Raw genomic sequence first — 22,952 nt, forward strand, 5'->3', positions numbered from 1 at the left:
TTTTAACATAACATTTTATGATTTTTCTCTTTTACTTGTTATTTTGTTCACTAATAACTTTCATTGATCCTTAGCCTTATAAGGTGTGTATTATTTTGTGTGAAGGTCATATGTTATCTTTTAAGCCACATTCCCCCCACCCCCTCGTCCACCTTTGTGACTCTTTTTAAGTGTGATTCCTGTGATGAGGAAAACATCAAGGGAAGACTACAGTGTTGCCTGAATTGTACATCTCCTTATTTCTCGTGCAAGTGTGGAATATTGTATTTTTCAACAGATCCCATTTAGAAATTGTGACTCCCTTGCTAACCTCGGGGACCCACAGGGCTGCTCCAAACTGGACCCAGACGAGGTATATAACAGAGATCCCTAGACTACCCTCACCAAATCCCGCACTAAGGCAGGGAACTATCACAGGCAGACTCTCCAGACTCCAATTACCCCTTGCCAATGCTCCAGAGAGCCTCCTAGCTAGGGGGATAATGGGGAAATAATACCCACCGCCCACTCTGCAAAGATGGAGGGGGAATGCAATTTGGCAACAGAGACTCTCTGGAATATGGCGATGAATAAGTGTTAAGCAAGACATAGCGTGGCCGTTGCGTACCTGTTTGTTCTGGTGGCGGGGATGAAGTAGCCAGTCTGACAGTCCTGATGTGTTGGCAGAAAGTGTGACGCAGAGAAACAACCCAAAAGTCCCCAGGATGGAACTATAAACGCCTGGACCAGCTCCCCAGGCCACGGGACGGCTCTCCCCTGATTATCGGGATGCAGGAACAGTGCAAGCACTGGCAGGGGAGGACAACAGAGTGTAGTTTTCCTGAATGTTCAAATTAGAGTAGTAGCTGAAGAAGTTCCAATACTGCTGGGGTGATGGAAGTTTCTGATGTTCTGGGCTGGTATCCAAGAGATGTGCGAAAACCCGGCCAGAGGGCAGGAAGGACACAGGGAGATGCAGACCAGGGCACAGCAGGTGGGCAATAATAAGTTCCAGACAGGATGGTCAAGACAGACCAAGGGCAAAGGAGGGCAGAGGGAAAGGACCCTGTACAAGACAGAAATTAGGCAACCAGACCCAGAAAAACACGGAAGACCGCCCACCAAAATGTAGTAGTGGACCCCATCAGGAAGGCAAGGCAGAAGCAGACAGGGAAGGAGTGATAAAACAAGAACAGCAGAAGTGTAGCACGGTTCGAACTAAACCGCGTTAATACACGGAGAACCGTTTCTACAGGAAGTTAATGTAGAGGCCGTAGGAACCAATGTATCGCGCATGCGCGGAAAGCCGGACACGGCCCTCCGCACATGCATGGTCCCCTACCACTGCTGCCCCTGGGGAACTCTGCAACCCCTCGATCGAGTACGAAACATCCGCTAACGGGGGTACAGCTGCGAGGATGGAGTCAGACATCAGAGCCCCTGTGGAGCAGAAAGACACTGGGGCTTGGGAGCCCAAGAGGTAAGGATCGGATGGTCTGTGGAACCCCCGAGAGCGGGTGCCCCAACAATAAACTTCATAATCAAAGATGACCTGGTGAAACAATGTTACTGCAGCTAAAATCTGCTTGTTTTTCCTCCATTAACAGGATAATTACATGCTTACCAAATGCTTCTAGGTCTATGCATCTTCACATTGGACACACATAATCCTCAGGGGTGCAACATAGGATAATAAGGGGAGGGCCTCAGTAGATTTCAAAATGCCTTTTCACACCTGTGCCCCAACACCTGAGCCCAGATGACACTCCAGTGCCAGACCTGCCCTTCACCAATCTCAGACCAGCAACCCCATTTGAAAACCTTTCGCTCTGGAGCCATCCGGGGTGCGGGAAGGTCAAAGGGGCTGGGGGGAGGAGTCTTGACTCTTTATGGCCCAACCTGTTTAGTCTTTGGGTCTGTTTATTAAGGTTTCTCTTTCTCATGGTTCTTTCCCCTCTTTTCTAAAGAGTTGATATCGAAGACATCATTGGCTATTCCTTTGCTGAACATGCCATACTTTGATCCTGATGATTGGAATAACTATCACCCAATCCCTAATCTTCAGTTTTTAGGGAAATGTTTGGAAAAAATGGTTTCCATCAAGATAGTTGCTCACTTTGGTGCTTATCAGGTACTAGGGTACTATCAATCTGGCTGTCCTACACTACAGCACAGAAACAGCAATGCTGCAAATTGTGGACAGTATTCTTCATTTAACAGACTCAAACGTGTCCTGTTTATTGGTTCTGCTGTAGTTGTCTGTAGTATTCAGTACAGTATGCCACAATGCTCTTTTTCATATGCTGTACATTCGTATTGGTATGAGTGGTTTAGTCCGAAATTAGTTTCATTGTTTTTTCTCTGGTTAAACTCGTTGTGAAAATAGGACCTTTTTGTTCATTCATTTCTTCTTTCTGTGCCCTCTCGAGTTCCACCACTATTGTGCATCTACCTTGCTTGTTTTTAGTTGGTGTTAGTCAACTTTTTATAGTTCAAATGTACATACATTAAAAGGAGGAAAATACAAATTTAAAAAAATGAAAAAAGGTAGACATACTGTTAAAACTGTTAGGACACATTCAGTAGAAATAAAGCATCGAAGACATAATGAGCTGTAGAATTAGTCATTTTTGTTCCATTTTTGAAAAAAGCAGTACTGTTATATCACATATAGGAATACACCAAAATAAGCATTACGCATTTTAAAAATGTATAGTATCAATCATGTATTGAAAAATAAATCTCTTTTCATTAAAACACCAATAAAATGGTCAATCTTTTAACCCTTACCGTCTAATAGCTTGGGTCTAAATATTCCATCTTTTCATAGCGTTATGTCCTTTTTAAAAAAATATTGGTAATCCTTGCAATATATACCCACAGATTTCCCAATGATAATATCGATGATCATAAAGCACATTATGCCCAAAATGCGTCAACTTCAAGATCCTCCATCGAATAAATAAACCTATTAAAAGCTGTTATAAGAATCATGGAGCTCATGGCATTGGGTGAGTAGATGCATTGTCGTTTCCAGTATCCAACTAGATTTACATGCTCTACAGTTACTTATCCCTGGCTACCCCTAGTGTAGAGCCAGCAGACATCAAAGAGGGATGCTGCTTTCAGCGAAATCTCATAATCTTTGAAGTCTGCTGTAAGGTATCACACGTAAATATATTTGCAGTAAATGTATTTTAAAACCATGTGTCACGTATTCTGTGAACTTCACTTTTGTCATCAGATATTTGATATTTGTTATACAGTCCCATTGGAAGGTTTAAGCTCATTAATTCAAATGCCTAAATGTTCTTTTAAGTTAGGTTGCCAGAGTATAATTTTATGGAACAGTTCACACTCACTCACCAAAAAGATTGTAGGGATTTTGTATCATTTAACTTTTATCTCTAATCCGTTCCCGAGATATCCTAATTGGCTCTTCTGAACAAAGTATAATTTTTAATAAAGAATGCTTTTCCTTATTTCCAGCAAAAGGGGATCCCTAATTCTAATTGAATGGCTTGTATCAGGACTCCTCAGCCATGACTTAGAGCAGGTCTCCATAACTTACCTTCTTATAGGTTCAACCACTGCATTTTTAAAGTCATTAACTGCTCCAGGCCCTATAAAAAGCCTTGCGTTATGCTGTCCTTATACATTATTAATAGCCCCATCATGGAGTGGCTGCCCTGAGTATTGTTAAAGTGTTTAAATGCAGGAAATGTGCTTATGGCACTCTTACTGATTTTATGTTGGATAACAGATAGTGGCTTTTTAGTACTAATGGTGACCACCACCCCCCTCCCGCCCTCCAATGCTCCAGATAAGATTTGGAAGTGGGAGTATTTTACTCTCTATTTTTTAAAGTTGGTAGTAAAATTATTTTTTTAGTGTGTGACAATATAAGTCCATATAAGTCCATTTCCCAATGAGAGTATTTTATACGCGAGTGAAAATAGGTTTTAACCGAAAAATGATATTTGTTTTAATATTCATTTTTTAACACGTAGTTATTCATGAAGATTAAAAGACACAGGTTTAATTCTCAGGCAGTTTAGTTGTTTGCTTCTTGTAGTACTGCATGCACCACTGGTCCAAACATATCCATGGAGCTGTGAGGGTAACCACAGGGGTGAAAGCAGGGGTGCAAGATTCTACATGTCTTTCCTATTTTTTGTTGGGAGTATTTTTACACCCTATTTTTATTTGTTGGGAGTATTTGCCAATTATTAGGGAGTAAAAGTGGCCGATAAACCCCCTCATCTGTAGGACTGGTGACCCCTAAATATTTGAAAGCAGTTACCTGCTCAGTTGTCCCCTGTGATTTACCGAAAGCCATAATTTTGGTTTTCTCCTAATTTACTTAGGAGCTAAATTACCTTAGGGAGTTTTGAAGTTTGATGTCCAATCAGTGTTTGATCTAGAATAACCAGGCCATTGGCATAGCTCAGCCAAAGGATGTGGGCATAGCTCATCCAAATGATGTGGTCAGGCCCTAGACTTAGGGGAAATTGTGTGCTCCTGCAAGGGTTTCATTCAAGTCTACAATATATAGATTAAATAACGCAGGAGCCAACACACACCCTAATTAAGCCCTCTATTTTTAGGTATTGGCTTAGACAAAGTGCCCTCACGATTTGGCCTGATCTGCACTGTTGTGTCAGTATTAAGTGGACCAATTGGAATATTCGACTTAGAGAGCTTCCCCCACAGTCTGCTATGATTGATGTTTGTTTGTTTGTTTATTAATTTGATAATGCGCACCAAACCCTCAGGTAGACGGGCGCAGCAGTAAAAGAATTCTTGGTTACAATGCCAGTTGTAGGCAAGTACATACATGTAAATTAAATACAGTAATAAATGCAGTAAAGTACAGTGTATATTACAAAAGGGTGTAGCTGATTAGGTACAGCTCAAAACCGCTTATTTACGATAGTTTATACATTATATACAATATATACATGTGAGTGCAGAATGTATAATACAGTGTGAAGTACCGGATCTCGCTGATCAAGGTGCAAGTTAGAGACCGGGTTAGGCGAGTCCAGTTGGGATAGTGAGGTGACAAGGGGGTTAGAGGTCGTTGGTACGAAGCCAGTTGATAGCATTGTGTCTGAAGCTAGTGAAGGGTAGCTAGTGATGGTATCAAATGCCACAATTAAATCTAGCAGGGCAAAGTAAAGCTTTTCGTCAGCACTAGCTTTGTATATCTCAATCAATTGTTTTTGGATCATCGCTTTGTGTACGGCCCCACATCCTGGTCTAAATCCTGTTTGACTAAAAGCCACTTTAGCGTTCCAAATGAAGGAGTGGAATGGCATAATGCCTGAACTATATAACTAGAGCAGGGGTGCACAACTAATTTTGACAGAGAGCCGAAAGTACCTTACATGAGGGCTATAGTTGGCCGAAAAGTAAATGTGGGCGGGGCGGTAGGCAAGGCGTGGCAGGAGGCTTTTTCAACCCCAATTTGTATTCAACACATGGAAAAAGAATGTTTTTGAGGGCTAACGATTTTTATTGCATTTCAAACTTACATTTTGTACTACACATTTTCCATTGTTATAATTTATTTTGATTTAGTTATTGTATATCGTCTGTTTAATTAAATTATATATATTGTATTGACCTATGATTGGACATTCTGTTATTTTGGACTGCTATAGTTTGCTGTTTGGGTTGCCCAAGAGGAGTATGGCCTTCGTTGAGTCAGGTTTCCTCAAAAAAGCAAAGGATGTACATCTCCTAACGGTGCCTGTTTTAGCTTTATTATTGGGTTCACTCTTGGAGTGCAACACTATGCCCCATGGCTCCCACCCCCAACCAAACACTATGCCGCATGGCCCCCTCACCCCCAACCAAACACTATGCCCCATGGCCCCCTCACCCCAAACCAAACACTATGCCCCGTGCCCCATGTCCCTCACCCCCAACCAAACACTATGCCCCTGTCCCTCACCCCCAACCAAACACTATGCCCCGTGCCCATGTTCCCCACCCCTAACCAAACACTATGCCCCATGGCTCCCACCCCCAACCAAACACTATGCCCCATGGCCCCCTCACCCCCAACCAAACACTATGCCCCATGTCCCTCACCCCCAACCAAACACTATGCCCCATGCCCATGTCCTCCACCCCCACCCAAACACTATGCCCCATGTCCCTCACCCCCAACCAAACACTGTGCCCCATGCCCACGTCCCCCACCCCCAACCAAACACTATGCCCCATGGCCCCCTCACCCGCAACCAAACACTATGCCCCATGGCCACCTCACCCCCAACCAAACACTATGCCCCATGGCCACCTCACCCCCAACCAAACACTATGCCCCATGGCTCCCTCTACCCCAACCAAACACTATGCCCCATGTCCCTCACCCCCAACCAAACACTATGCCCCATGCCCATGTCCCCCTCCCCAAACCAAACACTATGCCCCATGGCCCCCTCACCCCCAACCAAACACTATGCCCCATGCCCATGTCCCCCAACCCCAACCAAACACTATGCCCCATGGCCCCCTCACCCCAAACCAAACACTATGCCCCGTGCCCCATGTCCCTCACCCCTAACCAAACACTATGCCCCATGTCCCTCACCCCCAACCAAACACTATGCCCCGTGCCCATGTTCCCCACCCCTAACCAAACACTATGCCCCATGGCTCCCACCCCCAACCAAACACTATGCCCCATGGCCCCCTCACCCCCAACCAAACACTATGCCCCATGTCCCTCACCCCCAACCAAACACTATGCCCCATGTCCCCCACCCCCAACCCCAACCAAACACTATGCCCCATGGCTCCCTCACCCCCAACCAAACACTATGCCCCATGGCCCCCTCACCCCCAACCAAACACTATGCCCCATGCCCCCCAACCCCAACCAAACACTATGCCCCATGGCCCACTCACCCGCAACCAAACACTATGCCCCAGGGCCACCTCACCCCCAACCAAACACTATGCCCCATGTCCCTCACCCCCAACCAAACACTATGCCCCATGCTCATGTCCCCCAACCCCAACCAAACTCTATGCCCGATGGCTCCCACCCCCAACCAAACACTATGCCCCATGCCCATGTCCCCCACCCCCAACCAAACACTATGCCCCATGGCTCCCACCCCCAACCAAACACTATGCCCCATGGCTCCCTCACCCCCAACCAAACACTATGGCCCATGTCCCTCACCCCCAACCAAACACTATGCCCCTCACCCCCAACCAAACACTATGCCCCATGTCCCTCAACACCCAACCAAACACTATGCCCCATGCCCATGTCCCCCACCCCCAACCCCAACCAAACACTATGCTCTATGGCTCCCACCGCCCCATGGCTCCCACCCCCAACCAAACACTATGCCCCATGGCCCCCTCACCCCAACCAAACACTATGCCCCATGGGCCCCTCACCCCCAACCAAACACTATGCCCCATGGCTCCTCCCCCAACCAAACACTATGCCCCATGGCCTCCTGGCCCCCAACCAAACACTATGCCCCATGCCCATGGCTCCCTCCCCCAACCAAACACTATGCCCCATGGCCCCCCCACCCCAACCAAACACTATTCCCCATGGCCCCCACCCCCAACCAAACACTATGCCCCATGGCCCCCTCACCCCCAACCAAACACTATGCCCCATGGCTCCCTCAACCCCAACCAAACACTATGCCCCATGTCCCTCACCCCCAACCAAACACTATGCCCCATGTCCCTCACCCCCAACCAAACACTATGCCCCATGCCCATGTCCCCCTCCCCCAACCAAACACTATGCCCATGGCCCCCTCGCCCCCAACCAAACACTATGCCCCATGGCCCCCTCGCCCCCAACCAAACACTATGCCCATGTCCCTCACCCCCAACCAAATACTATGCCCCAAACACACACTCGAGCATGCACCCATACAGACCCAAACCCCCACCCCCAACTCAGCACACACACTCTCAAGCATGCACCCATACAGACCCAAACCCCCCACCCCCAACTCAGCACACACACTCTCAAGCATGCACCCATACAGACCCAAACCCCCACCCCCCAACTCAGCACACACACTCTCAAGCATGCACCCATACAGACCCAAACCCCCCACCCCCCAACTCAGCACACACACTCAAGCATGCACCCATACAGACCCGAACCCCCCACCCCCCAACTCAGCACACATACTCTGAAGCATGCACCCATACAGACCCGAACCCTCCACCCCTCCAACTCAGCACACACACTCTCAAGCATGCACCCATACAGACCCGAACCCCCCCACCCCACAACTCGACAGACACACTCTCAAGCATGCACCCATACAGACCCAAACCCCCCTCCCCCCAACTCAGCACACGCACTCAAGCATGCACCCATACAGACCCGACCCCCCTCCCCCCAACTCAGCACACACATTCTCAAGCATGCACCCATACAGACCCAAACCCCCCACCCCCCATCTCAACATACACAACACAAACACTCAAAAACAAACATTCATACACATCCAACACCCCCCTACCCCCATCTCAACATACACAACACAAACACTCAAAAACAAACATTCATACACATGCGCCCCCCGCCCCACCCCCCCATCTCAACATACACAATGCACTCAAAAACAAACATTCATGCACATCCGTCACCCCTCCACACCCCATCTAAACATACACAACACACACAAAAAAAAACTTTCATACACATCCGACACCCCATCCCCTCATCTCCACATACACAACACAAACATTCAAAAACAAACATTTATACACATCTGACACCCACCCCCACCGCCCCATCTAAACACACAAAACACAAACACTCAAAAACGAACATTCATACACATGCGCCCCCCGCCCCACCCCCATCTCAACATACACAACACACTCAAAAACAAACATTCATACACATCCGACACCCCCCAACCCCCATCTCAACATACACAACGCACTCAAAAACAAACATTCATGCACATCCGTCACCCCTCCACACCCCCATCTAAACATACACAACACACTCAAAAACAAACTTTCATACACATCCGACACCCCCCACCCCCTCATCTCAACTTACACAACACAAACCTACAGCAGAACAGACCCGACACACAAACACAAACAAACAGACCACTTACCGGACGTGCTGGAAGGCAGGTAAGCTGGAACGCTGGCAAGGTGAGTGGTACTATGGCTGGCGTGGCCAGCAAGGCTGAAATGCCTTATGGCATCAAGCCTTACTGGCCACGCCAGCCGTAGTGCTAGCTCTCCATTGGTGCAGCACACACGCACTACGATGCCAGTGTTTTGTCTGGCCCGGAAGACAACAAAGACTTTCCTAATGGAGGGCGGCCGATGCTGCTTGCAGGTCGCCCTACATTAGGAAAGTGTTTGTGCCTCGCATGGCGGGCCGCAACTGGCCCGCGGGCCGTATGTTGTGTACCCATGAACTAGAGTATAAGATTTTTGTACTCTACCTCCTAGACATTTATAATGTAAAGTGAGTCAGTTTATCTGTTGATTTAGTTTTTTTGATATGTTGGAGTTAGAACCAGATGCTCTCATTTGCATATTGGTGTTTCAACACATTGGTACACAGACGATATTGTCCATCTAATAATGCAAGGAATATTTCCCTAATAAAAGTTCCTACTCCATTAGCTATATTGGGCATTCTATTATGAAACTCAAGACCACTTCTATCAGGGTCTTTTCTTTGCCAGTTCCCCGATTTGTAGGTTTTGGGATTTCCTACATTTCCCATACTAACAGGGACTAATCACGTTACTTCTAACGTTGATACGACTTCCGCTTAGATGTCCTCGGCTATGCGATGATGTCATGACGTTACTTGATGATGTTATGGCGTTGCGTGATGATGTCGCGACGTGATACTCGGTTTTACCCGCAAACGTAATTCTGTCTGAAATTGCCATACTGAGCATCCAGAAGCAAACGGGATGACTCTAGCAGATCCAAGCTGCATGCCAAGGTACAAGTAAGTGGGGAGAATAGAACATACAATATAGACAATATGGGAATACATGCCTTAGAAGTGATTTAGCATCTAAATTGCAGTTTTCATGGCTTTTTCTTATAGAACCTATAAGGAACTTGAGGCCAATAATATCTACTGATACAAAGGCCCCTGGTGATGGAATTTGGAAATTAACATCCAAAGTCACAAGTAAGTGCGTTTATTCATCATATAGCGCTTCGCTTATTTATCATATAGCGCTTTGAAAGTGTTGAGACAGTATGAGCTCTGTTTTACAAGGTGACAATCGTTAAACAGAAGACAGAGTTTTTTTTAGAAAGAGACAAAATAAGTGGATGGGAGAATCCTATTTGTGGTAAGCACTATCTCCTTATGTGGTATATATACTCATACAAAAAAATATATATGAAAAGAATATATATTGTACGACATATGGTATCCTACGGTAATGTGCAATCATTGTACACTAGATTAGAGTAAAGAGGAGGAAGAGCAAGAATTCCTATAAGAAATTGGGAATCTGCAGCAAGAACCAGTAAAGGTCCAAGAATCATTACAAGGAAAGAGGTATGTAATAATGAACATACTGCTATAGCCCTTTTAGGGATGAGGGTTTGAAAAAAAGTAAATAGAGATTAATATTGAAAATTCAGCACTAATAGGGTGTCCTTTTGATTAACAGGGTACTCTCCCCAACTAAAGAAGATTTTTAAGATCGACACAAGACTCATTCCCCTGAAGAATGTCCTACATTGCTGTACAAAAAGGACAGAAACTTGTACAAGTCAGGTTTTTTTAGACATACCAATAAGAAACAAGCTGAAATTAGTGAGGCATTGGAATCAGTGTTAGTTGGTTACACATTGTTGATCCTTTAAGAATTACTGTACTACGACTCACTCATGGTGTTTCTACTTGTGTTGTTTTAGCATTTTGTATGTGTGTTATGTACTATGATAATTTTTATGATTGTTTTATGAAATTTGTTGTTTGATGACTAATAAAATTTGTGATAATTATTAAGATGTTCCACTTGATGTGGGAAGAGTGAAGGGGGACACCGTAATAGCAAATGGGACTTCTTTTTGCATATAGAAAAAATATATGTTCACAGAGCAAGAAGTCTGTCTATCCCTAGCTGTGTTTCAGAACCGTTTTTGAGAACAGACTAAATCCTGTTTGGAACATATATAAGAGCTGTTTTTCCTGTCCCCATGCCTTTAATTCTTTAATAGAAAATGTGCATACAGTTTTCTATCAGAGTCTGACCTGGACAATAATTTAAAGTTATCAGGGTCAGTTCTATGACCTTTCTGGAATCACAAATGGACTTGTTTCCAGTAAATTTGCATCTGCATAGTGGCTGATATTCTATTAAGCATTTGCCAAAATATAGGTTCCCCACCCCATGGATCCATAATAACTGAATTGGCAAGGCCTTTGGGACCAATAGCTCTAGAGGGATTGCAACTTTTAATCATGTCCACAATATCTTCAGCAGAATAGATGAAATGATGACTTCCAATAGGTGCCTTCCTTCTTTTTGTATGGCTTATGCTGTCAAACAATTTTTTCGCTTATGAGTCATCCATACCTCTTAGGTAATCGGGTTAATGGCCATCGTTTTCCTAGTTTGTTTGTTATGAATGGACCAACATTTTCTTTTGTCTTTCTCTTTAAGAGTGTTATATTCCGGTGCACGGAGTGAATCAATTTTTGTCATTCTTTACCCAATTTCTGTAGCCATGTTTCAGCTTCCGAATCTTTGCATGCCGTAACATCGTAAAACGAGTCTCGGATGTAATTGACCATATCTCGCTGTGTAATGTTCCCTTTTTAGCAGCTATGATCGCGTTGTATGGAACAACTTTATTATTTAGTTCTATAACCTTTCTTTTGTGTTTTTTGGCACCAAAATGATGTGCAAGCGTTTGTATTACTTGTGCAATAGCATCAAGGTTGGATGAGCTAGCACATGAAATTAAATGTGCCTGAATGTTTTCAATACAACAGTTAAGACACATCATGTTATTCTTGTGCCATTTAATGTGATTGCTTTTAGAGATGAGCGGTGTAAACTGCTTATTATATTATATCCATTTACTATCGCTATAGACAGTGTAGCATAATCACTCAAGTTATTGGATATGGCAGTGTAGGTTCTGATCCTGGTTGTGAGCCTCATCTATAAATAGATAATTTACATTGCTGTAATATTGAGCATTTTGCCACGTTGGTAAGGGCGCTTTGTCCTAGTTCAGATACAAGTCCACATGAACTAAATTGTGTCTCGCCAGGTGATCCCCCCCCCCACTTATCACCCACTTCCCTACCCCTGTCTATCTTGGGGTTCTTAATTGAATTATTCACTTATCCCTCATATCTTTTAAGCCTAGCTGTTAACTGTATATTATGTGCATTAAAGTCGCCTCTTATTATGATAAGCGACTGACCTTTATCTTCTCTCCAGAGGGCTATCTCCTCGAGATTTTCCACTAGGTCATCAATGATTTTCCTTGCATCTGAACCCATCCCAATGAAGTTAACCTCACCAAATATTATATGGTAACTTTGCTTAAACAGGCCATATTGTATTATTATAAGTTTATTTTTTACCCCAATCAACATGCCACCATAGGAGCAGCCTGTTTTTCCTTTATAAACCGTACGCTCAATAATAGAGTGCCCATCTATGCAGACTCTAGCAGTGAGCCCGGTTTTGTGTAACATTATCCTTTCTTAAGATGTTGTATACTTCATTCCTATGTATAAAAGGGGAATTCCCCCTATTGTTCCACGATAAAAACACCATGTGGTGATAGTCAACTCCTTCCCTTCACCATCCTTTACTCGCAATGGCTCTAGGTAGCCATTCCCAAGCTGGACTAGAGATCTCTGTGCAAGCATTTTCCCCATGTTTGTCAAAAGTAACATGTTGTCCCTGTGCATCGGAGACAATTTTGATTGTAGTCTGGTTCTTTGTATTTCTCCATTCATAAGATGAAGTATAATATCTTTCCTTTACCTATCGATTAAATAAATAAATAAATGAAATATTCCACAACAAAGTTCACAACATGGGAAGAAAAAAGATGTACACATGTGCCTGCTGGAACGAATTCAACTAAGTCTGTATCCGCAGACGAGATTACATGGCGTTGTGGCATTGTAGCCCATAGATTTAATATTGTAGCTCGATTCAAGGGTGTTTTTGAGAAGGCCTTGGCTGGTACAGCTTCTGCCTCGACATCTCAGGCAGAACCGGTTCCACCTACACCCGGTCCGTCTGGCACAAAGGAAGCCAGGAAGGGTTGAAAACGCTTGAGCGAGACCTTGCAGGAGCCATTCCCAAGCTGGACTAGAGATCTCAGTGCATGCCTTTTCCCCATGTTTGTCAAAGGTAACATCTCCCTGTGCATCTCTGACAATTTTGATTGTAGTCTGGTTCTTCGTATTTCTCCATTCATAAGATGATGAAATAAAATATCTTTCCTTGACCTATCTCATTTAAAAAATAAATCAATAATGTATGGCATACTCCATAACAAAGTTCGCTACATGGGAAGAAAAAAGATGTACATGTGTGCCTGCTGGAATGAATTCAACTATGTCTATATCTGCAGATGAGATTACACGCAGCTGTGGTTTTGTAGCCCACAGATTTAATATTGGAGATCGATTCAACCATGAATTTTTTAGAAGGCCTCGGCTGATACAGCTTCCGCCTCGACATCCCAGGTCGATCCGACTCCAACTGCACCCGGTCTGTCTGGCACAAAGGAAGCCAGGAAGGGTTGAATGTGCCTGAGTGAGACCTCGCAGGAAAAACCTCCACCTGCGTCAAAGCCGTCGGCTGCCCCCTCGGGTCAAGAGTCACATAGAGCGGTCCCGCAAGATCAGAACTTCGTACCTGGTATCCATTCGTTGTTCTTCGATTCAATGTGGTCTATATTCGACGAGTAGGATGACCCAATTCCATTCAGTTTAGCTCCGATGGTGGGTGCTGCATTGGATCCGTTTCCTGATTTTATGGCAGGCCAGGCGGGGTTGCTCCAACTGGTGGAGAGCATCCACAATGCCAGCGGGCTGGACACGTCTCTGCATGTGGCGTCTCAACAACTCAACCAATACACACACCCGAATTCACAATACTTCAAGGTGGTCGAGAAAGTCATTGTCGCAGTATGACTTGACCGACTCCCTCGATCGTGGGCCGCAAACCAAACCAGTGTTGCCGTTCAATGTGGCTATAACCGATCCAGTCATTGCCTTGTGGCAGCGTCTATGCTCGACACTGGCAGTCGACGTGGAACTCACTAAGAAATATAAGCCGGCGAGGGGCGACCTGCCATTTTGGCGTCCCAGTTGAACCCAGAGGGGTTAGTGGTGCAGGTCGCGACAATCCTGCCCAGGCCTTCGACGTCAAACCTTCCGACTGATAGGTTGATGCATTGGCAAAAAAGATATTCGCCTCAGGGAATATGGCCCTTAAGGTGGCAAATGCCTCATGTGCCTTCTCCAAGTTCTCCCACATTCTCCGCAGTACTATTTTGGAGGCAGATCACCATCTCCCTGAAGGAGAAGTCAAAGCTGATTTACTGGACATAATGGGCAACAGAAAGGAAATGGTCTGCCAGGTGCTCCAAGCAGGTTTGGCACGGCTGACTGCATGGGTCGTGCAATGGGCACCTCTATGGTCTTGCGCAGGGCGGCGTATCTCAGGGGATCAGGGATTCTCCCGAATGTCCAAGCAAAATTGCTCGAAATGGCCTTCGATGGGGAGCATCTTTTTAGTCCCAAAGCCGACGAGTCCCTGGAGAAATTTAAGGAATCTAAGCTCACAGTCAAGTCATTGGGATTGGCGGCAGTGCAGCAGCAGTCCCCATGTCAAGTTTATTCCTTCGGATCCAGGGGAAGGGGTACAGGAGATACTCCACATTTCTTATGAGGGCACAGGTGCCCCAGACCAAACAAGGGCAACGCAGATTCCTGCAGCCAGGTAGAAGCAGGAGAGGTGCAAGGCAGTCAACAGCCGCTTAGAAACCTCTTTGTCTCTCTCCATATTTCGCCAGTTAGAGTTAGAATCTCCGGATTCTTGGACAAATGGCGAGAAATCGCCTCCAACGCCCGGCCCTCCAGCTAATTGAGTCGGGCTACTGCTTCACATTTGTGAGAAGGCCCCGGGAGAGACCTCCACCCCTTCCACATCAGCCGGAGCGGAAGCTACTAGAAGAACTGCAAGCCCTTCTGCTGAAGGGAGCAGTGGAGGTGGTTCCAGTCAAGGTTCTCCTGATACTTTCTGGTTCCAAAGAAAGGGGGTGCCTCCATCCCATCCTGGACCTCAGAGAATTGAACAAGTTTCTGAGGAAATACTAATTCAGGATGGCGACATTGAGGGAAATTGTCAGGCTCTATAGTTTCAAGACTGGCTGGTGTTGCTGGACTTTCAGGTTGCCTATTTTCACGTGCCAATCCACAGGAAGCACAGGTGGTTTCTGAGGTTCTTCATTGGGTACGCACATTACCAATTCAAAGAGCTCCATTTTGACTTCACCTCTGCTCTCAAGGTCTTTACAAAGCTGATGGCAGTAGGAGCAGCCCACCTCAGGAGAGCTAGCATCTTTGTATTTCCATACTTGGGACGATTAGCTGATCTGAACACAGACGCCCGAACAGGTTTCGAGGTACCTCGAGGACACCTGTTCACTGCTGCATGACTTGGGTTTCTCCCTGAGCTTAAAGAAATCCCACACATCACCACCACAGAAGCTCCAGTTCATCGGAGCAGTCATGATCCACAGGAAGGGAAGGACTTTCCTCCCGAGGAGAGTGTCACCAACGTGGCACAGATGGTCAGTCTTTTCCTAACTTCCAGGAGTTTACTGGCATGGGCGTTCTTGCACCTATTGGGCCTGGTGGAATCTTGTATGTTCCTGGTGAGACTCCGCACAAGATCCCTTCAGTGGCTTCTCAGGTGCCAGATGTCATATGTGCTCCAGGTGTCAAGGTTGGTGGTGACCGACCTGATTTGGTGGAGCAACAGAGCAAACATGTTGGCGGGAGAAACATCCTGGGCGCCATGTGCGGACGCCTCGCTGAAGGGCTGGGGAGCCCATTGCGGCTTGCTCCAGATCAGCAACCATTGGTTTCAGGAGGAGAAACGTTGCCACATCAATCTGCTGGAGCTGCGAGCAGTCATACTGGCGCTGACCGCTTTTGCGCCTTCTCTGCAGGGGAAATGTGTCCTGGTGTTAACAGGGAGCACAGTGACCATGCACTACCTCAACAAGCAGGAGGCGTGAGGTCACTACCCCTATGCAGGGAGGCTATGCAGCTGTGGTTCTGGATGCTAGAGAACATTTCAACCTACACAACTCATCTGGCAGGGGTGGAGAATGGGTTGGCAGATGCTCGGAGCAGGCAGAGCTCGGTCTCCCACAAGAGGGAGCTATTCCCAGAGGTCACAGCGGAGATCTTTGCCCAGTGGATCACCCCGACGGTGGATCTGTTTGCGACGGTGGACAACACGAAGTGCAAGCTGTTCTGTTCGAGGGAATTTCCTCCCGGGGGGGCATTGGGAGACCCTTTTCAAGTGGAGTCGGTCTTCGACCTCCATTATGCATTTCCACTGATACCAGTCATCCCTTGGGCTTTCAAGAGGTTGCAGAGATTCGGGGCTCATCTGATTCTAATTGCTCCGGACTGGGCGAGGAGGATGTGGTTCCTGGAACTCCTGTGTCTGGCCATTTGCCCACCCCTCCATATGCCCGGACCTCTTGTCTTAGTCAGGAGGCAATATGCTTCACCTGGACCCTCTCAACCTGCATGTGTGGCTCTTGAGAGGCTGAGGTACGATGGGGACCTCGATGAAGAGGGTCTAGAAGTCATGTTGGCTGCACGTAGACCTTCCACTAGGTCCCTTTATGCGTGCCGATGGAGATGGTTTGTGACTTGGTGCAAGGCGAAGGGAGTGCACCCCCACTTCATGGTGATGGAGTTTTTGTTAGCCCTAGCCAAATTGGATATGCCAGTGGTCACAGTGAAGGAGTATCTGGCAGCTGTTAATTTTTAGGAGGACGCTGAACAGGGCTCCTTCAGTGTTCCTGTGGTCGCACAGTTTTTGAAGGGTCCTGTTAATTGCTTCACTCCTTCTCCTTTTGTGGTCCCGGATTAGGATCTGAATCTAGGCCTGTCTTTCTGATGGCAGCTCCATTTGAGCCCTTGCATTCAGCTCCCATCAAACTTGTCACCTTAAATAGTCTTTTTGTTGGCATTCACATCCGCTAGGAGAGTTAACAAATTGCAGGCCCGCCCTGTTCCTGATGTTGCGTCCTAGGTTTTTGCTAAAAGTTGTGTCTGAAAGGACGAGGAGAGGCTCCACAGATTGAATCCCAAGAGGGCGCAGAGTTTTTTCCTAGCCAGGACGAGCTCCTTCAGGAAGGATGACCAGTTTTTGGTCGCCTTCTCACAATCCAAGTTGGGGCAAGCAGTCACTGTCCATTTTGGGAATGTTATCAGTCTGCATGCAAGGAGGTTCCAGCAGGGGTTAGGGCCCACTCTACCAGAGGTGTTGCCACCTCTGCTCTTCAGAGAGGAGTGCCGATTATAGACATTTGTCGCACAGCAACTCAGTCCTCTCTTCCCACATTTTCCAATCATTACAGCTTGGACCTGGTCCATGGGGCAGATGTGTGCTTTGGCAGGGTGGACCTCCAGAGCTTCTTGGTTGAACTTCCAACTCTCCTCAAGCATGGCTACTGCTTTGTGTGAGGGGTGAGCAATGTGAGGTGGACAACTGTTTAATAGAATGGCATGTTTTGGATAATTATCAAAGTATAAAGGATATTAAAGTCCTCACTATCCCTACTCTGCTGATGATTTCCCTGCCTAACAAAACTAGAGGGCAAAATGCATATGGCGCTTAATAAATCAATAAATACAAATAAATACAAACATTGTAACACAGGATCTCTGGCCCTCACCCTTAACATCAAATACAAAGAAAGATATAGGGCAATTCAAAATTACATCAACAACATTCACAGTTTCTTGATGACCTCTCAATAACATGGGTGAGTTCCCTTCCCCAGGATTCAAAGTGAGTCTTAAAAGTGGCCTATTTTTTAAAGAGTTCATCCTTCAAACCGATGCCTCTCTAACGGGACTAGGAGCTATTCTTTCCCAAGACCATGACGGCTTGGAACGTCCAATACTCTACATCAGTAGCAAACTATTCCCTAGAGAGAAAAATTATTCAGTCATAGAATTAGAGGCCTTTGCCATCAATTGGGCCATTATCGTCCTAAAATATTATCTATTGGGGAGGAAGTTCAGACTAATCACGGACCGCTCACCTCTAGTGTGGATTAGCCAACGGAAGGAGACAAATCCACGAGTTATGCAGTGGTTTTTGTATCTTCAACCACATTGACTTCCTTTCTCAATTTCCCTGTGAAACCTCAGATCCAACCTGCATAGGGAAAGGGTATGTGAGGAATCTGAGGGCGTCCTCTCTTCTTTCCCCAATATATCCTCCTGCCAGGTGGCGTGAGAAAGGCTGTCGCTATTGGAACCTGATGCTTAGGGGTGAGGAGGGGAAATGCGAGGGAGGATCATCTGGGTGAAGAAAACTTGCGGAGTGGGGATGAGGCACCCTTAGGTGAGACATGGTATCCCCCCATTTCCCTTTCACCACAAGCCCAATGTCCCCCAAGCCTTTTTAGGCTGCTGTCAATCCCTTCCCTTCTTTTCCTGTACAGGATTCCCTTAAAACACAGTTATATACTGGGATGAGGAAGAGACCAACTAGGAACACACAGCCTCTCTTTATTGATACCAACACATACAAACACCATTTAGGAACTGGGACGATGAAGAGGCAACCAAGGGTAATACAGAACGCCCAAACCAGCAATGAGCAGTCTAGTCTTTTTGTGATCAATCAGCCTGGTGGGAGGTTTAAAAGCAGGAAGATTGAAGAACATGGAGGCAACTGTGGAAGAAGGTATCGGGGCTGCTGTGCGAGGGCAGACATCTTTGAGAAGGCGATGTGGCAGACAGAGTGCTCAAGGAACCAGAGAAGATGCAGAGTGCATGCAGCGGCAAGCGCAGCTAAAGGAAGCTAGAGAGGACGGTGGCAGAGTACGAAGTGGAACCGGCGTGAGCAGGAGAAGCTGCTGAGTGAGACCCGAGCTGTGAGAGACGCATCATTGGTGGGAGCGGAGCCACGGAGAGCCGCTGCAGAGGTGAAGCGAGGAGCTGCACAAGAGAGAATGAGAGAATGACAGCCGGAAGCCTCGCTGGAGCACCGGAAGCACCGACCGGTGAGTCTGCCTAGAAAAGGGGACACCGGGACGGCAGGCGAGCATCTAAGTGTCACGCGCCGTACCTCTTGGCGCTTGTGGTCTACTTGGCGACTCATCCGCCATTGAAATGTTCCACTACGCTCCTGTTCTTCCGGGAGCATAGGTCTAATCTTTCTGTTCTATCGTTCACTTCCTTTGTATAGTGCCGCCCCTCTTTCTCTGCGGTGCATTGCAACCCCTTAGCTTGCGCTCTGCTACTGGGATTAGACGCTGTTTTCCTTGTTTGCTTGCTGCGATTGTACTCTTTCCTCCCTCTGCCGTATCTCTCTCTCTCTCTCTCTCTCTTTCCCTCTGGTCACCTTCTTTCCTCCCCTTCCGTCGGTACGAACCTCTTTTCGTTCCGGCTCCAACTTATTCTTCCTCCTTAGCCGGTTCCCGTCCTGGTCTACTGTCTTTTCAAGCCTTACCTTCCTTCCGGAATCCTTCCTCTTTATCGGCATACTTTTTTGTGTGTCTGTTTTTTTCCTGCTTTCCTACTTCTGTACCGGCTTTCGGTATTCTTCTGTTTACACTTCTTGTTTTTAGTCTTTCTTCCCTGTCTATGCCCCTCGGGTGTTACTCTGTCTATGTCTTTTGGCTTATAACGTGCCGTAAGCCTGCGGGCATCAGGGCGCGGGGAAAGCAGAGATGTTAAATTCCCCAATGAGAGCTTTGAGGGTTCGTAGTGTCTCCACTCCACTGAGGATATTACAGTGATACTTCAAGGCTATTGGAAAAGAAAGGTTTTCAGGACCTTCCTGAAACTGAGATAATTTCCTTCTTGTCTCAGGGTCACTGGTAACCCATTTCAATATTTTGACGCCTTGACAGGGAAAGATCTTCCCCTTCCAGTTGCCCTTTTGGCCTCTGGTATATTTAAGAGACCTGTGTCTGCTGATCTTAGGCATCTTTAGGGCACGTACATGGAGAATTGTTTTTTTGAAGTAGGCCGGTGCCTCCCCGAATAGACATCTATGGACTATCGTCATCGCCTTAAACTTGACTCTGTCCTCTATTTTAAACCAATTCAATTCCTTTCTTCCTTCTGATATATGGTCTTGGTGTTTTTTCGTTTTAATGATGCGAACCGCATCACACTGCATTATTTGGCATTTTGTTAACTCTCTCTTAGAAGCTCCCAGTAACCATGCATTTCCATACTCTAAACGAGACAACAAAATTGTTCATCATTTATGAAGGGTCTGATTGCTCTCCGAAGACGCAGGTAGTACATGTTGTTTTGGTACAAATAGTTAACCTGTGCTCAAGAGTCTAATGAGGCTTCCACCATCATGTCCAGAGTTTTTACCTTAGATACTACTGGTATGATGGCTTCTTTAATGTGGAAAGCCTTGTATTGGGAGTCCAGCTTGGTCCTGGCCTGGTTTGATCCAAAAAATTATGAATTCGGTTTTTGTATTGTTTAGACACATCCAGTGTCAATGATGTTATATATTTCCTCTACGCTGTCCACTACATAGTCTCCTGTCAGTTCGAAGATCAGCTGCATGTCATCGGCGTAGTTGGTGAAAAACACGCCGATGTTTTCTAGCAGGGAACAGAGACTTCTTATGTAAAGGTTAAAAAGTAAAGGAGACAAGCTGGCTCCGTGAGGGACTCCAAACAGTATTGGGGTTGCTTCTGAGAAATGTTCGCCCCAGTGTATTTTCTTTCCTATCCTTCAGGAAAGATGCGAACCAGGCCAGTGCTGTTGACTACTTGCTCTACTTTCTTCTTTTTCCTACTTGATTATCTACCTTCCCATATACCCTCCTGAACTGCGGTTCTTAACTACTTCTGGACAGCAGTGGTTCCTTGTCATTCCACTCTGTTGCGGATAAACCTTCCTGGACCGTTGGACTTTGGGGATCTCAATCTAGACCGAAGATCACTGAATACAGTTTCTGCCATCTGGCTGCCAAAAGATACGAGAGGTTTTTTCTGCATACTACTTTTTCCTCTCTTGGTCTCTCGGGAGGGGGTCCTTTGCTTGCCTTCACCAGAAAGGCTGCAGAGTGCCTTCTATACGAGGGAGGCTTTATCTCTACGAAAAGAAACATAAAGACTGAAAGAGGAAAGGTGAAAGACCAGAGACTTCTATCACAGATACAGGTGAGGAGGAGTGGTACATTTCTCTAAGTGACGACCCTGGAACCAGTACCGCCATTATCATATCTGACAGTAAGACTTATAAGAAATGTATTGAATACCAATTTAAACGAAAGCACGCACTTTGATGAAAACGAGTATCTTTTTAAAAAAACTTTTATTAATTTGGCAAAATAAACAGAGGACAGTAGGTTACACTTAGCATTTAAAACAGGCAAATTGACATGGACATAGCAATTTACACGAGGATAGAAAACCATGAAGCATCTGATGTTCTTTGCCAGGAAACCATAAACTTTGGCTATACCTTTAGGCAATTATTCAGCACGGGTGAGGTTGGTCAGATAGGTTTTAAACTCCGACCATACATCAGTTGGGCGGGATGTTAAGAGGCAAGGAGTTTATATACATCTCACAGTTTTGGGTCCAGGTTAGTGCTGCCAATCAAGCTTTGACATTGGCTAGGATGCCATTCTCTGATCTGAACAATATACATCTCTTGGCAATCATACAACCTGTATTCACAAATGAGCGGAGTCTCTTGTTCAGGAGATTCTCCCACATACCAAATATGTCACGGTACTTGCCCACAGACAGCGGGAGCAGACCAACCTGCCCCAGGTACTAGCACCTATGGGGACCTTTAAGGCCCCAAAGGATTACCTAAGGGCTTCCTTAGTTAATCTAAGGATTACCTAAGGGCCTCTAGGAACCCTAGGATTACCTAATGGCGCCAGGCTCATACTGCCCTCTTAAGCAAGACAGTTTGCAGGAGAAGAGGGACCACGTGCAGCCCAGTCTGAGGCATGCTGGAGGGACTACTTTACCTGGGAATACTTTGAAAGGGTGTGGTTGGAGGGACTACTTCTTGAGGCTATATAAACCACACCCTCAGAACAAAACACGCTTGGCGTTATTCTGCACTCCTGCAGTGTAACGCTCACCATGTCTGCAAGCTTCAGCCCGCTCTTCAGCCACGCTCGTCCAGGTCTTCGCGATCCGTGCCTGCAAGGGAAGAAAAGTAGAGAGAGGAGAAAACAGATCAAGGCTCTTACCTGATGCTCCAACTGGATCGCTAGGGAGCTTCTGTATCTGCTGAACAGAAAAGGAACACCAGTTTAACCGCGCAGAGCAAAGAACCACGTTAAAGACATTGCAGCATTGCGCAGAGTTTATACTCACCAGAATGCTGCTCACTCTTGCGATCCATCGAAGCACTATCACGCAATCGCCGCTCTGGAACTGCCGCACCTGCTGAACAGAAAAAAAAGCATCAGGTGAACTGCGCCTCTTTAAGGACATCCAATCTTACATAGCATTTATACTCATCTGAAGGCTGCACTCTCTTGCGGTTCCTCGAGACACCATCACGCGATCGCCGCTCCGGAGGCACTGCACCTGCAGAATAGAAAAGGGACAGCAGGTTAGTTGCACAGAAGAACAATACCGTATATTTAGACATTATCACATCGCGCAGGTGTGGAAGCTCACCTTGGAATTCTGCTCACCATTTTCGGGGAGGA

The 22,952-nt window shown here is 46.2% G+C and overlaps 1 protein-coding gene across 8 annotated transcripts in view; it reads left to right on the top strand.

Annotated features, from left to right (window-relative positions):
• The window catches only part of STAT2 (signal transducer and activator of transcription 2), a 1,902,691-nt gene that overhangs the window by 990,839 nt on the left and 888,900 nt on the right, over positions 1-22,952 (top strand). The gene's annotated exons all lie outside the window — the stretch shown is intronic.

The sequence above is a fragment of the Ambystoma mexicanum genome, chromosome 3q (assembly GCF_040938575.1).
Source record: "Ambystoma mexicanum isolate Mex_15411 chromosome 3q, UKY_AmexF1_1, whole genome shotgun sequence".
NCBI classification, from domain to species: domain Eukaryota; kingdom Metazoa; phylum Chordata; class Amphibia; order Caudata; family Ambystomatidae; genus Ambystoma; species Ambystoma mexicanum.